Here is a 13,796-nt window from a genome sequence, read left to right as displayed (position 1 = left end):
TATCCACTCTCACCACTGTTGTGTAACATGGTGTTGGAAGTCCTAGCATCAGCAATCAGATAACAAGATGAAATAACAGGCATCAAAACTGGCAAAGAAGAAGTCAAACTTTCACTTGTCACAGACAACATGATACTCTACATGGAAAACCCAAAAGACTCCACCAAAAGACTGGTAGAAGTGATACATGAATTCAGCAAAGTCAATGTACAGGGTAAAAAATCAATGTACAGAAATCGGTTGAATTTCTATACACCAATAATGAAGCACCAGAAAGAGAAATCTAGAAATTGATCCCATTTACAATTGCACCATGAATCATAAAATACCGAGGAACAAACCTAACCAAAGATGTAAAAGATCTGTATGCTGAAAACTATAGAAAACTTATGAAGGAAAGTGAAGAAGACACACAGAAATAGAAAAACATTCCATGCTCATGGATTGGAAGAATAAATATTGTTAAAATGTCAATACTACCCAAAGCAATCTGCACATTCAATACAGTCCCAATAAAAATTGCACCAGCACTCCTTCCAAAACAAGAACAAACCATGCTAAAATTCGTATGGAAACACAAATGACCCTGAATAGCCAAAGTAGTATTGAAGAAGAAAACCAAAGCGGGAGGCATCACAATCCCAGACTACAAAACTCTACTACAAAACTGTAAACATCAAGACAGTATGGTATTGGCACAAAAACAGACACATAGACCAATGGAATAGAGAACCCAGAATTGGACCCACAAATGTATGGCCAACTAATCTTTGACAAAGCAGGAAAGAATAGCCAATGGAAAAAAGACAGTGTCTTTAGCAAATGGTGCTGGGAGAGCTGGACAGCAACATGCAGAAGAATGAAACTAGACCACCTTCCCACACCATCCACAAAAATAAACTCAAAGCGGATGAAGGACCTGAATGTGAGACAGGAAACCATCGACACCCTAGAGAAGAAAGCAGGCAACAACCACTTTGACCTCAGCCACAGCAATTTCTTGCTTGACACATCTCCAAAGGCAAGGGAATTAAAAAGCAAAAATGAACTACTGGGACCTCATCAACATAAAAAGGTTCAGCACTGCAAAGGAAGCAATCAACAAAACTAAAAGGCAACCAACAGAATGGGAAAAGATATTTGCAAATGATATATTGGATAAATGGTTAGTATCCAAAATCTATAAAGAACTTACCAAACTCAACGCCCAAAAAAGAAATAATCCAGTGAAGAAATGGGCAAAAGACATGAATAGACACTTCTCCAAAGAAGACATCCAGATGGCCAACAGACACATGAGAAGATGCTCAACATCACTCATCATCAGGGATATACAAATCAAAAGCACACTGAAATACCACCTCACACCGGTCAGAGTGGCTAAAATCAACAACTCAGGAAACTACAGATGCTGGTGAGTATGTGGAGAAACGGGAACCCTCTTGCACTGCTGGTGGGAATGCAAACTGGTGCAGCCCCTCTGGAAAACAGTGTGGAAGTTCCTCAAAAAATTAAAAGTAGAACTACCCTACGTCCCAGCAATAGCACTACTAGGAATTTACCCAAAGGATACAGGAGGGCTCATTCATAGGGGCACATGTACCCCAATGTTTATAGCCGTGCTTTCAACAATAGCCAAATTATGGAAAGAGCCTAAATGTCCATCAACTGATGAATGGGTAAAGAAGATGTGGTTTACATATACAATGTAATACTACTTGACAATGAGAAAGAATGAAATCATGCCATTTGCAGCAACATGGATGGAACTGGAAGGTATTATGCTGAGTGAAATAAGTCAGTCAGAGAAAGACAGATATCGTATGTCTTCACTCATATGTGGATCTTGAGAAACTTAACAGAAGACCATGGGGGAAGGATGGGGGAAAATTAGCTACAGAGAGGGAGGGAGGCAAACCATAAGAGACTCTTAAATACAGAGCACAAACTGAGAGTGGGTGGAGTGTGGGGGAGAGGGGAAAATGGGTTATGGGCATTGAGGAGGGCCCTTGTTGGGATGAGCACTGGTTTTTGTATGTAAGCTATGAACCATGGGAATCTACCCCAAAAACCAAGAACACATTTACACACTGTATGTTAGCCAATTTGACAATAAATTATATTAAAAAATATTTAAAATTCAGCAGATAAAATGGTACATGATACTAATTGACTATTGACACCATAATAAATAGAACTGGTAATCTAACATGGAAAAACACACAATCTCACAATTAAAGAAATATTTTAAAAAAACATACCCTGAGTTCCCATTTTACACTTATGAAATTAACCATCTCTAAAATAATTACAATATCTACTGTTTGTTGGAAGCAAACGCAAACTTGCCACATTGCTGGAAACAGAATAAATTGGTACGAACTTTAAAAAATAGAATAAAATTATCCCCTGGGGTCTCCCACTGTGAGCCTAAAGAAGTTCCTTAAGCAGGTGTACTTACAAGAAATTCTTTAAGATTTGTTTTTCTGGAATGTGCTTATTTCACTTTCATTTTTGAGAGATCACATCACTTGACATAGGATTCTTGATTGACAGTTTTCTTCTTTAAGCACTTTATTTCTCTGCCTTCTGACCTCCATTGTTTCTGGTGGGCAATCATTTCATAATCTTATTGGGATTCCCTTGCAAGTGACAGGTTGTTGTCTTCTTGGTGATTTCAAGATTTTCTTTTGCAGTTTGGATTTCAGCATTTTTACCGTGATGTGTCTGTTTGGTATCTATCTTTTTGTCATCTTGGTATAATTAATAAAAGCCCAAATTTCTCTGAGATTCTGTTCACTTGTATTTATTCTATTTTTCTCTACTATTTGCTCAACCTATTTTTAACTTTGCTAATTTTTTATTCTGAATTTTTCCAATCTACTGTTGAACCCCTCTAATGAATTTTTCATTTCAGTAATTGTAGTTTTCACTCCAAAATTTCCATTTGATTATCTGTTAAGTAATTTCTAAATCTTCATTAATAACCTTTTTTTTTTCCTTTGGCGGGGGCAGGCATTGCCATTATACTTTTGTATTTTCTTCAATGGTGGTTCCTTTAGTACTTTGAACATACAGTAGTTAACTTGTAATTACTGGCTGTTGTATCTGACATGAGGCCACTCTCACAGGCAGTTCCTTTTTTTATTTAAAGCTGTAAATATTTTATTTCAATTAAGATAGAGACAAAATGCATAAAGATGACTAGATATCCTAACAAAAACTCATTTCAATGATTCTTGTAAAAATAAATCTGTGATAATATTTCCTGCAAGCAAAATACCTTGAAAGATTTAAAAAAGGCATTCTGAATTGCAAATGATTTCATTATTTTTGAAGAAAGTTTGCCATAATTATTTTTTAATAAATAAGAAATTTTCACAAAATAAGCTTGTTGAGCATGCTAATGTTTGAACAGTTCAGTACACATGCTAACTACATACACAACAGAAAATATAATAAGAAATTGCCCAAACTGATGAAATGTTAAAATCTTTGTTAATATACCAAAAATTGGGTTAAAAAATAAGCAAAGTTAAATATTCTTGTTTCTAGGACACGTTTGAAAATGAAGCTTTTGTGAATGGAGTAAGAAAGTGGTCTAGTTTCATCCTTTCTTCATGTTGCTGTCCAGTCCCAGCACCATTTGTTAAAGAGACGGTCTTTTCTCCATTGGATATTCTTTCCTGCTTTGTCAAAGATTAGTTGGTCATACTTTTGTGGGTCTAGTTCTGGGGTTTCTATTCTATTCCATTGGTCTCTGTGTCTGTTTTTGTGCCAATACCATGCTGTCTTGATGATTACAGCTTTGTAGTAGAGGCTAAAGTCTGGGATTGTGATGCCTCCTGCTTTGGTCTTCTCCTTCAAAATGACTTTGGCTATTCGGGGCCTTTTGTGGTTCCAAACAAATTTTAGGATTGCTTGTTCTAGCTTGGAGAAGAATGCTGGTGCAATTTTGATTGGGATTGCATTGAATGTGTAGATAGCTTTGGGTAGTATTGACATTTTAACAGTATTTATTCTTCCGATCCATGAGCACGGAATGTGTTTCCATTTCTTTGTATCTTCTTCAATTTCCTTCATAAGCTTTCTATAGTTTTCAGCATACAGATCTTTTACATCTTTGGTTAAGTTTATTCCTAGGTATTTTATGCTTCTTGGTGCAATTGTGAACCCTCTTGCACTGTTGGTGGGAATGCAAACTGGTGCAGCTGCTCTGGAAAACAGTGTGGAGGTTCCTCAAAAAATTAAAAATAGACCTACCCTATGACCCAGCAGTAGCACTACTAGGAATTTCCCCAAGGGATACAGGAGTACTGATGCATAGGGGCACTTGTACCCCAATGTTTATAGCAGCACTCTCAACAATAGCCAAATTATGGAAAGAGCCTAAATGTCCGTCAACTGACGAATGGATAAAGAAATTGTGGTTTATATACACAATGGAGTACTACATGGCAATGAGAAAGAACGAAATATGGCCCTTTGTAGCAACGTGGATGGAACTGGAGAGTGTGATGCTAAGTGAAATAAGCCATACAGAGAAAGACAGATACCATATGTTTTCACTCTTATGTGGATCCTGAGAAACTTAACAGAAACCCATGGAGGAGGGGAAGGAAAAAAGAAAAAAGAGGTTAGAGTGGGAGAGAGCCAAAGCATAAGAGACTCTTAAAAACTGAGAACAAACTGAGGGTTGATGGGGGGTGGGAGGGAGGGGAGGGTGGGTGATGGGTATTGAGGAGGGCACCTTTTGGGATGAGCACTGGGTGTTGTATGGAAACCAATTTGACAATAAATTTCATATATTGAAAAAAAAAGAAATTGTGGTTTATATACACAATGGAATACTACGTGGCAATGAGAAAGAATGAAATATGGCCTTTTGTAGCAATGTGAATGGAACTGGAGAGTGTTATGCTAAGTGAAATAAGTCATACAGAGAAGGACAGATTCCATATGTTTTCACTGCTATGTGGATCCTGAGAAACTTAACAGAAGACCATGGGGGAGGGGAAGGAAAAAAAATGGTTAGAGAAGGAGGGAGCCAAAACATAAGAGACTCCTAAAAACTGAGAATAAACTGAAGGGTTGATGGGGGGTGGGAGGGAGGGGTGGGTGGGTGATGGGTATTGAGGAGGGCACCTGTTGGGATGAGTACTGGGTGTTGTATGGAAACCAATTTGACAAGAAATTTCATATTAAAATAAGTAAATAAATAAATGAATAAATATATGTTAAAAAAATAAATAAATTTAAGGTTAAAAAAAAGAAAATGATGCTGCATCTAATATGTAAAATATACAAGTGTTGCTAGTAAGCCAGTAATGTACACAATAACTAGTTGAAATACTCCTCAATTTCCATTTGTCCATTTCTTACTTTCTCATACTATACTTTCTCAACAAAAATATCAAACCACTCTGGAAAAACATTCTGTTCTTTGATAATCCCTTACAGAAAAGCAGTCTGGGCCTCTGGCAAGTTTCTATAGTTGAGAGGAAAAGCATTCCATCCCATATTACACCTTCCATTAAAAAAAGCTTCCCTAAAAGGAGACCAAACAATACTATAAAAGTATAAACCTCTTATGGTAGCTCTATTGGAGAATCAAGCCTTAAATACCACTTATAGCAGAGAAAACCACTGTGAAGACATATTAACTACATTTGTGGCTTGAATGTGTGCTATGCCACAAGATTATGAAGAATATATTAGTAAACAATTACACAGATTTTTACCTTGATTAGCACCAAGAGCATACCAGAGGTAATCTCAGTCCATGCAGATTAAGTGAAAATACTGAGTCACTGTGCTGAATGCTTCATTCGTGGAGAAAACTAAAGGGAGCAGTAACCAAACTAAGCCCAAAAGGTGGCCAAACTCACTTTCCTTAAAGATTCCTGAGCACAGAGATATCTGAGGCATACCTTTATCCGTTAAATCTGTGTGCTGTTGCAAGATATTACCATTTGGAATATATGCCATCACAGTGGTTTAAATCTTTTTGAGTATTAGCCGTTAATATATTCTTACCTACTCGGTCTCTTCATTTCTGAAAAGATTTCACCTACAGTAAAATATTTTAGAAACAGTGTAAATGTGCCTCTTTCTAAATGAAACTTACATGGACTGAAAGTAGAGAGTATTTTTAAACAAATATGCAATATGCAGGCAGAACAAGTAGGCAAATGGCATTCAAGTGTATTGTAAAAAACAAAACTGACCATTTAAAAAAACTTTGAAGTGCCTCAGCTAAAATGCATAATGAAATTCTAATCTAACCCAAGTCAATACATGTTTTTAAAAAGTTATAAACCTTAACCAGAAAAATGAAACAACTTTTATCAGCAATTTCTATTAGGATGAGAATCTTAAAGTAGTAGAAGTGTGGCTTTATATGCACTTAGAACACCAAACAGAGAAAGAAAAACAAGTCCATTTTCATCTTTTTTTTTTTTTTTTAAATAAAACCCTGTGTGACTATGGGACCAAACTGCTTGTGGCAGAAACATAATTCTATATAAACTTCAGATGTTCTGTACATAAAAAAATTCAGAGTTGCATGAGTTCCAAAGGATTTTTTGTTTCAGCCTACCTACTCTGTGTATGTAAGCTGAGATAGGTAAAGTTTCTTTCTGTAACCATTGATTATCACTGAACACCAAAATTAAGAAAAGCAAGATGGGTTACAAAATGTAAATTTTCAAAAGGAGTAAGAATGTGTTGCCTTAGTCTAAAAGGGACCTGTTTTCTCTCTCCCTTCATTGTTTTGAGAAATCTTTGTAGTTAATCTGGGGAAAGCAAATCACGCAATCAAAATTTTCCTTTGATGTGAAGTTGAACATCATCATTCAGGTCTACAAGCTTCTAAATATACGTAATCACATTTAGGAGTACATTGAGAGTTTACTCTACAAACCAGCTTTCTATAAGGATTCTATTGAAAAGCTGGTATGTAAAGGCTTGTGGTGGTTTGTCAACTATTACAGTTTTTGAAAGATGTCTTCCGAAGATAAGTTCTTTGTATATGTTGCTTGTAAACAAACACAACTTTCACAGAAAGGCCAGTGCCTCACTAGTTGCCTTTTAGGAGCTAACATATTTAGATAATATCTGCTTATACCCTCTTAAGAGTAGTAAAAACAATAATCTTATAAATCTGAGATATTGGTTTCAAGGATTCCTGGAAGAATAGTCTTAATCTCACATAAATCTGATCAATAGTATCTTGGATATGGACTGGAAAAGTAAGGTCTGCATCTCTTAGCTCATTTAGACTACAGTGCACTTAGTGTTTAATATAGGTCTAAAAGTAGGCAGAATTCCAGTGTGCTTCTGGTTTTCAGTAGAAAGGTAGATTTCCAATTTAATTGTTCTTCTGTTAGTCGTGGAACATATTGCATGACATAATAAAGATCTAATACTTTCCAGTCCAACTCACAGATGAATAACCACTATCTAGATAGTGGTGAGATATCCCAAAGAACTGTTTCTTCTGCTTCCTCTGAAACATTATTTATTGATAGCCTCCCTTGAACTGCTTGATTTGAATTAACTGCTCCATTAGTTGATTCAGGACTATCAGAAGCAACCTCATCCACTTGTTCCTTATCAAGTGTTTTTACTATCTCTTCAATTTTGCAGCCTGTCCTGGAGAATCTGATCCTGATGTGTCAGTTATTCAATGCTAAAAAAAGTGGAAGATAGGAGGAAATAGGGACCCCAAAATTTAGTCCATGCGAGATTGCCTGAGAAAGGATTATGTCCTATTTTCCAGTTTGCTTTACATGTTTATTTGTCATTTCATAACTACCAGCATTTGTGATACTTGTCAGGCCTTTCTTGTGCTCTTGGTGTTGATGTGTTCAAATTATTGTCCATATGAAGTCCAATTCTATTTTGTTTCAATGGATTTTCTCTCTCGTCAATGTGCTTCCTCCAATGATTTGATAAATTTATGTTAACAAGCTGATTTCATTCTTTGGTGGATTTTCTCCTCCTGAAAGTAGGCTTTCCTAAAATCTGAGTATTTCATTTTTGCTCAGGCACGACATATTGCCTGTATTTGATTTGATGGCAAAAAGGCTTTTCTTACCCAAGGGATACAGGAGTACTGATGCATAGGGGCACTTGTACCCCAATGTTTATAGCAGCACTCTCAACAATAGCCAAATTATGGAAAGAGCCTAAATGTCCATCAACTGACGAATGGATAAAGAAATTGTGGTTTATATACACAATGGAGTACTACATGGCAATGAGAAAGAATGAAATATGGCCCCTTGTAGCAACGTGGATGGAACTGGAGGGTGTGATGCTAAGTGAAATAAGCCATACAGAGAAAGACATGTACCATATGTTTTCACTCTTATGTGGATCCTGAGAAACTTAACAGAAACCCATGGAGGAGGGGAAGGAAAAAAAAAGAAAAAAGAGGTTAGAGTGGGAGAGAGCCAAAGCATAAGAGACTCTTAAAAACTGAGAACAAACTGAGGGTTGATGCGGGGTGGGAGGGAGGGGAGGGTGGGTGATGGGTATTGAGGAGGGCACCTTTTGGGATGAGCACTGGGTGTTGTATGGAAACCAATTTGACAATAAATTTCATATATTAAAAAAAAAGGCTTTTCTTGTTCTCACGTCATCTTTTTTAAAAAGTTTATTTATTTTGAGAGAGTGAGAGCTGAAGCAGGGGAGTGGCAGAGAGAAAGGGAGAGAGAGAGAGAGAATCCCAAGCAGGCTCCCCTCTGTCAGCACAGAGCCTGACTCAGGACTCAGTCTCACGAACTGTGAGATCATGACCTGGGCTTAAATTGAGTCAGACACTTAACCGACTGAGCCACCCAGGCACACCTCAACCTCATCTCTTATGGGTGCTTCATGTAAACCTGTGCTGGCAGAAATATATCCTCAGGTTCCACCCAATCCTCAGCCCAATAGCTTTCATTTCCTTGCCAGATTGCAAAACTATTCCAACTGATCACAACCTCCTGTAAAAATTAAGGGTCACCCCAACCTCTTGTAACTATAAAGCCTGCCTCCCACAGTCTCTGCTAAGCCACTCTGTTTTCAAGTGCCATTTTCACGTGGCCTTGTGCGGGCTGGAATGATTTCCTTCAGGGCTGTATAATTGATTAATAAACTTAAGTTTTAGTTCATCTGCCTGGCATCAGGTGTTGTGCATTTGGCCATCGCATACTGTTTAGGGTGGAACATCCCTTTCTCACCAATGAGGTGAATAGGAGTAAATCAAAACTGGGGTCAGACTTCCTTGTTCCTTTGCATGTCTCTTAATCTTTTGTGGGAAATTGCACATTTGAGATAATATGTTGTAGCAACTCTGGCTACTGACTCCTCCTCTGGTGCTTGTAATTGTTCTTTGCTTTTCTATTTATTTGCTTAGTGACATTTTGGAAGTCTATTCCACCTCCCCCAAAGCATGAAACCTCTGATTTTCCTCCTCAAGAAACCAAGCACAGGCTTGGATATGCCTTCAATCACTCAAGGATGAGTATTTTTTGCAAGGCTACTTTTGATTGTCTCTTTCCCTGGCCACACTCAGCTGGTAATCTTCATGAGTTGCAGGATTGGGCATAAATTGCTCAATAGACTGAACCAATTAAATTTGGGTTCCTTTGATGGGACAGTTTTCAGGTTAGTATTTGTGATTTGTTCTTACCCCAGTGGGGCTCTTCTTAGTTGTACATTTCCCTGGTTCTCTCTGGCAAACTAGCTTTCTTTTTTTAAAAATTTTTTAATGTTTATTTATTTTTGACAGAGAGAGAGAGAAAGAGGAGAGAGAGAGAGAGGGCGCACACAAGCGGGGGAGAGGCAGAGAGTGAGACACAGAAAACAAAGCAGACTCTAGGCTATGAGGTGTCAGCACAGAGCCTGATGTGGGGCTTGAACCCACGAACCACAAGATCATGACCTGAGCCGAAGTCAGACACTTAACCGACTGAGCAACCGAGGCACCCTGGTAAACTAGCTTTCTTACAGTTTAGTTTTTAATTTGAATAATTCTACTCACTTACTCTTTTTTTTCCAGCTCTTCTTTTATTCATTTTTTAAAATATAATTTATTGTCAAATTGGTTTCTATACCACACCCAGTGCTCATCCCAACAAGTGCCCTCCTCAGTGCCATCACCCACTTTCCCCTCGCCCCCACCCCCCATCAACCCTCAGTTTGTTCTCTGCATTTAAGAGTCTCTTATGGTTTGCCTCCTTCCCTCTCTGTTTGTAACTGCTTTTTCCCCCTTCCCTTCCCCCATGGTCTTCTATTAAGTTTCCCAAGATCCACATATGAGTGAAAACATATGATATCTGTCTTTCTCTGACTGACTTATTTGACCCAGCATAATACCCTCCAGTTCCATCCACCTTGTTGCAAATGGCATGATTTCATTCTTTCTCATTGACAAGTAGAATTCCATTGTATATATAAACCACGTCTTCTTTATCCATTAATCAGTTGATGGACATTTAGGCTCTTACTCTTAATTGCTCTTAACCACAAACTATTATTTTTGAGAGGGCTATAAGCTTCAACTTCTTCATCGTCTATTGCAAATTGATTCACTTCCCTTGGGAAGAGATGCAGAGCCCCCTGTTTAATGGCCTGCTTCTTGGGAAAAAGTCTATGAGCTATAGATGAGGAACTGGGAATGGTGTACTTCTTAATGGGTAACACTCCTGCTTTGGGAGCTGCTGATTCAGTGGAGGGGGACAGTAGTTTCAGGTCTTCTTGGTTTGACTCACCTAGTGTGGAATCTCTTACTAAACGGGGGCCCCAATATTCTCAGTTGTGCTGCATCGAAGGTAATCCTATAGGGGGAAACTGCATGGAAGACGGGAACCCCACCTCGGACTATACGCACCTAGACTTCATGTCAGCAATAGGTAGCTGGAGCAATATGAGAAATGTTGATGCTCTGCCTTTTCTGGAAAGATCACTCTGGGAGAAGGGGGGAGAAGGTACCCTGCTTTCTTGGCTGTACCAATTTGGAGTTTCTCTCTTGCTGACAAAGGAGGGAAAGAGGGGTATAGGTTTTGGCTCAAATGCCACTGATTCTCACTGTCCTTATCAATTATTTGTGTTTATTTATTTATTTTGAGAGATTGAGAGAGCACGCACATGTGCTTGAGCAAGTGGGGGAGCGGAGGAGAAATAGGGAGTGGGAGAGAGAATCCCAAGCTCACACCCGGCTTTCAGTTTGAAATCCAATGTGGGGCTCGAACCCACCGACGTGATATCATGACCTGAGCTGAAACGAAGATTCGGATGCTTAACTGATTGAGCCACATAGGCACCCCACAGCCCTTATCAGATTTTAGCAGATATTCTTGAATAAATGTTTCTTTACTGGCTGTATGCCCTTAGGAGCATTTCTAGATAATTTAGATTGTTTGATTAAACCACCACAACAACAAAAAACCCACAAAACTAATTTTTACCAGTTTCATTGGGGAGCAGATTCATAGAGCTCCTCAGGTTATCATGACAGTAGTGCAACTTCTAGCAATCTTTATTAGTCACCTCCTTAAGGGCCTGTTCTACCTCAAAATGCCAGCAGTGTGAGAATGTAAGGGGGCATGAAATGGCCACTGAATGCTATGTCCATTCATGCACTGTTACATCACCCTCACCATGGGCAGCAACGCTTTGTCTGCACGTAAGCGTCCCAATTATCACAAAATGTGGACGTTCTTGGACTCAAGAACTACCAGTATGTGGCTAGAATCTGCCACTCACATAGGGATGGCACTGCATCAGTGGAATACATTTCAATGTCTGGTAGATTCCAGTGATAGCCACAGAATGGCAGCAGAGAGCCCCTGTAGTCCATTTGTTAAGAATGGGCAGGAGGAACCAGGGCACCTGGGTGGCTCAGTCAGTTAAGCATCTGACTTCAGCTCAGGTCATGCTCCCATGGATCTTGGGTTCAACACTCGCATCGGGCTTGCTTCAGATTCTTCGTCTCCCTCTCTCTTTCTCTCTGCCCCTCCCTCGCTCATGCTCTGTCTCTCCCTCTTAAAAATAAATAAACATTAAAAAATAAATAAAAAAAAAAGAACGGGCAGGAACCTTCCCTTGAGCTCTATGTTTTAAGTCTTTGTCATACTTTACTGTACTATGAGGGGAGAACCCAATGGAAAACACCACAATTAGTACAAGGGCAGTGGACAAGTACACAACCAGGAACTCATCTGTTTCCTATGATGTAGTCATGTGGTTTCCTTGAAGCACCACAAAACAGCAGTGAGAGGGCCTGATGGCTCGTGGTGGGGTAAAGTTAGCCAAATGTTTGACGTGACCCACCTGTAAGATTTATAAAATTTGCAAGGTCGGAGGCAATACTTCAGTTGGGGTCCTACATGCCATAGTCCTAATTATTCAAAATGTTTAATTCAACCAATAAACCGTTAAAACATGTTACATCTCCTTCCATGACAAATAGACTTTCATAATGGCCTGAAAGGTCTGGTTTGGGTTTTGAATTCATGGACTGCTTTACCTTTTGAGCCTTCAGTGTGGGAAGAATTACCACCAACCTTCCAGGCCCATGGCCCTAGACTAGGCCTCAGGCATTCATTCACCAGTCTGCATTTTCTTCCCACCCCGAGTTTTATCCCCCACCTTTGAGGACTCATTTGTATGTATGTGGACAACCTGGGCCAATCATTAACTGTTCCTCATGTACAGCCCTGCTCCTGCCATAGCCACCTGGAAGTACATACACCAACAAGGCTGTTAAGCCACAAAGGATAGCCCCAACAAAGGGCATGCTGGTGCTGGAAGCAGGCTTGGGTCCGTTTGGATGAGGAGTTCTGGTGTCCCAGGTATCTCAAGGATGATATGGAGGCTAGGACACTGCGTGTGCATTTATTCCTCTGGCCTCAACACTGGGCGTTTGGCCCTGTGGGGGAGAACATATTGAGAAGAGAACCAAAGGGAGTCTTCAAAGCACGAAGTTCAGGAGACGGGCCTCTCTTGATAGGGTCTAAGAAAAATGTTGTGTTTAATAACTGGTACACCATGAACTAAACAATCAGAAACAGAATGAGGGCCTTCAAATCACACTACACGGATGGCTGTCTATTTGCCCCACCCTTTCCAATTGCTTAATGCTGAGAAAGAGCACTGTATGTTCTCTCACCATGTAGTTCTAGCCATAAGGTGTAGTACGTGATAATACGTTTTAAACTGCCAGCACTGGTGAAAAGAAAAGTTTTTGGATGCATTACATTTAGTCACTTTAATAAACATTAACTGAGCACCTATGAAGATGGAGAACAGAGTGCTTGATATTTGGGGAAGGAAGAATAAAACCTTCTAAGTTTGTTGGTGTACCTGAGTGGCACAGTCCGTTGAGTGTCCAACTCTTGATTTCAGCTCAGGTCACGATCCCAGGTTCATGGGGTCGAGCCCAGCGTCAGGCTCCAACACTGAGTGTGGGGCCTGCTTAAAATTCTCCCTCTCTCCCCGGGGCACCTGGGTGGCTCAGTTGGTTGAGTGTCCGACTTTGGCTCAGGTCATGATCTCACAGTTCGTGAGTTCGAGCTCCACACAGGACTCGCTGCTGTCAACTTGTCAGTGCAGAGCCCACTTAGGATCCTCTCTCCCTCTCTCCCTGCCCCTCCCCTGCGTGTGCTCTCCCCAAAATAAGTAAATATTTAATAAAAGATTCTATATCTCTCTCGTTGTTCCTCTCCCCAACTCAAGCTCTATCTCAAGTTAAAAAAAACAAACCTTCTAAGTTTGCAATTATTCGGCATTTCACAATCCATATGAAT

At 39.5% G+C, this 13,796-nt stretch overlaps 1 pseudogene; it reads right to left on the bottom strand.

Annotated features, from left to right (window-relative positions):
* Window positions 1–6,789: 6,789 nt before the first annotated feature.
* On the bottom strand, window positions 6,790–12,567 carry LOC128311445 (CTD small phosphatase-like protein 2; annotated as a pseudogene).
* Between the last annotated feature and the right edge of the window lie 1,229 nt (window positions 12,568–13,796).

This window comes from Acinonyx jubatus, chromosome X (assembly GCF_027475565.1).
Source record: "Acinonyx jubatus isolate Ajub_Pintada_27869175 chromosome X, VMU_Ajub_asm_v1.0, whole genome shotgun sequence".
Lineage (NCBI taxonomy): Eukaryota > Metazoa > Chordata > Mammalia > Carnivora > Felidae > Acinonyx > Acinonyx jubatus.
Note: the sequence above shows the minus strand (reverse complement) of the source record. Positions and strands in the feature narration are given on the sequence as shown.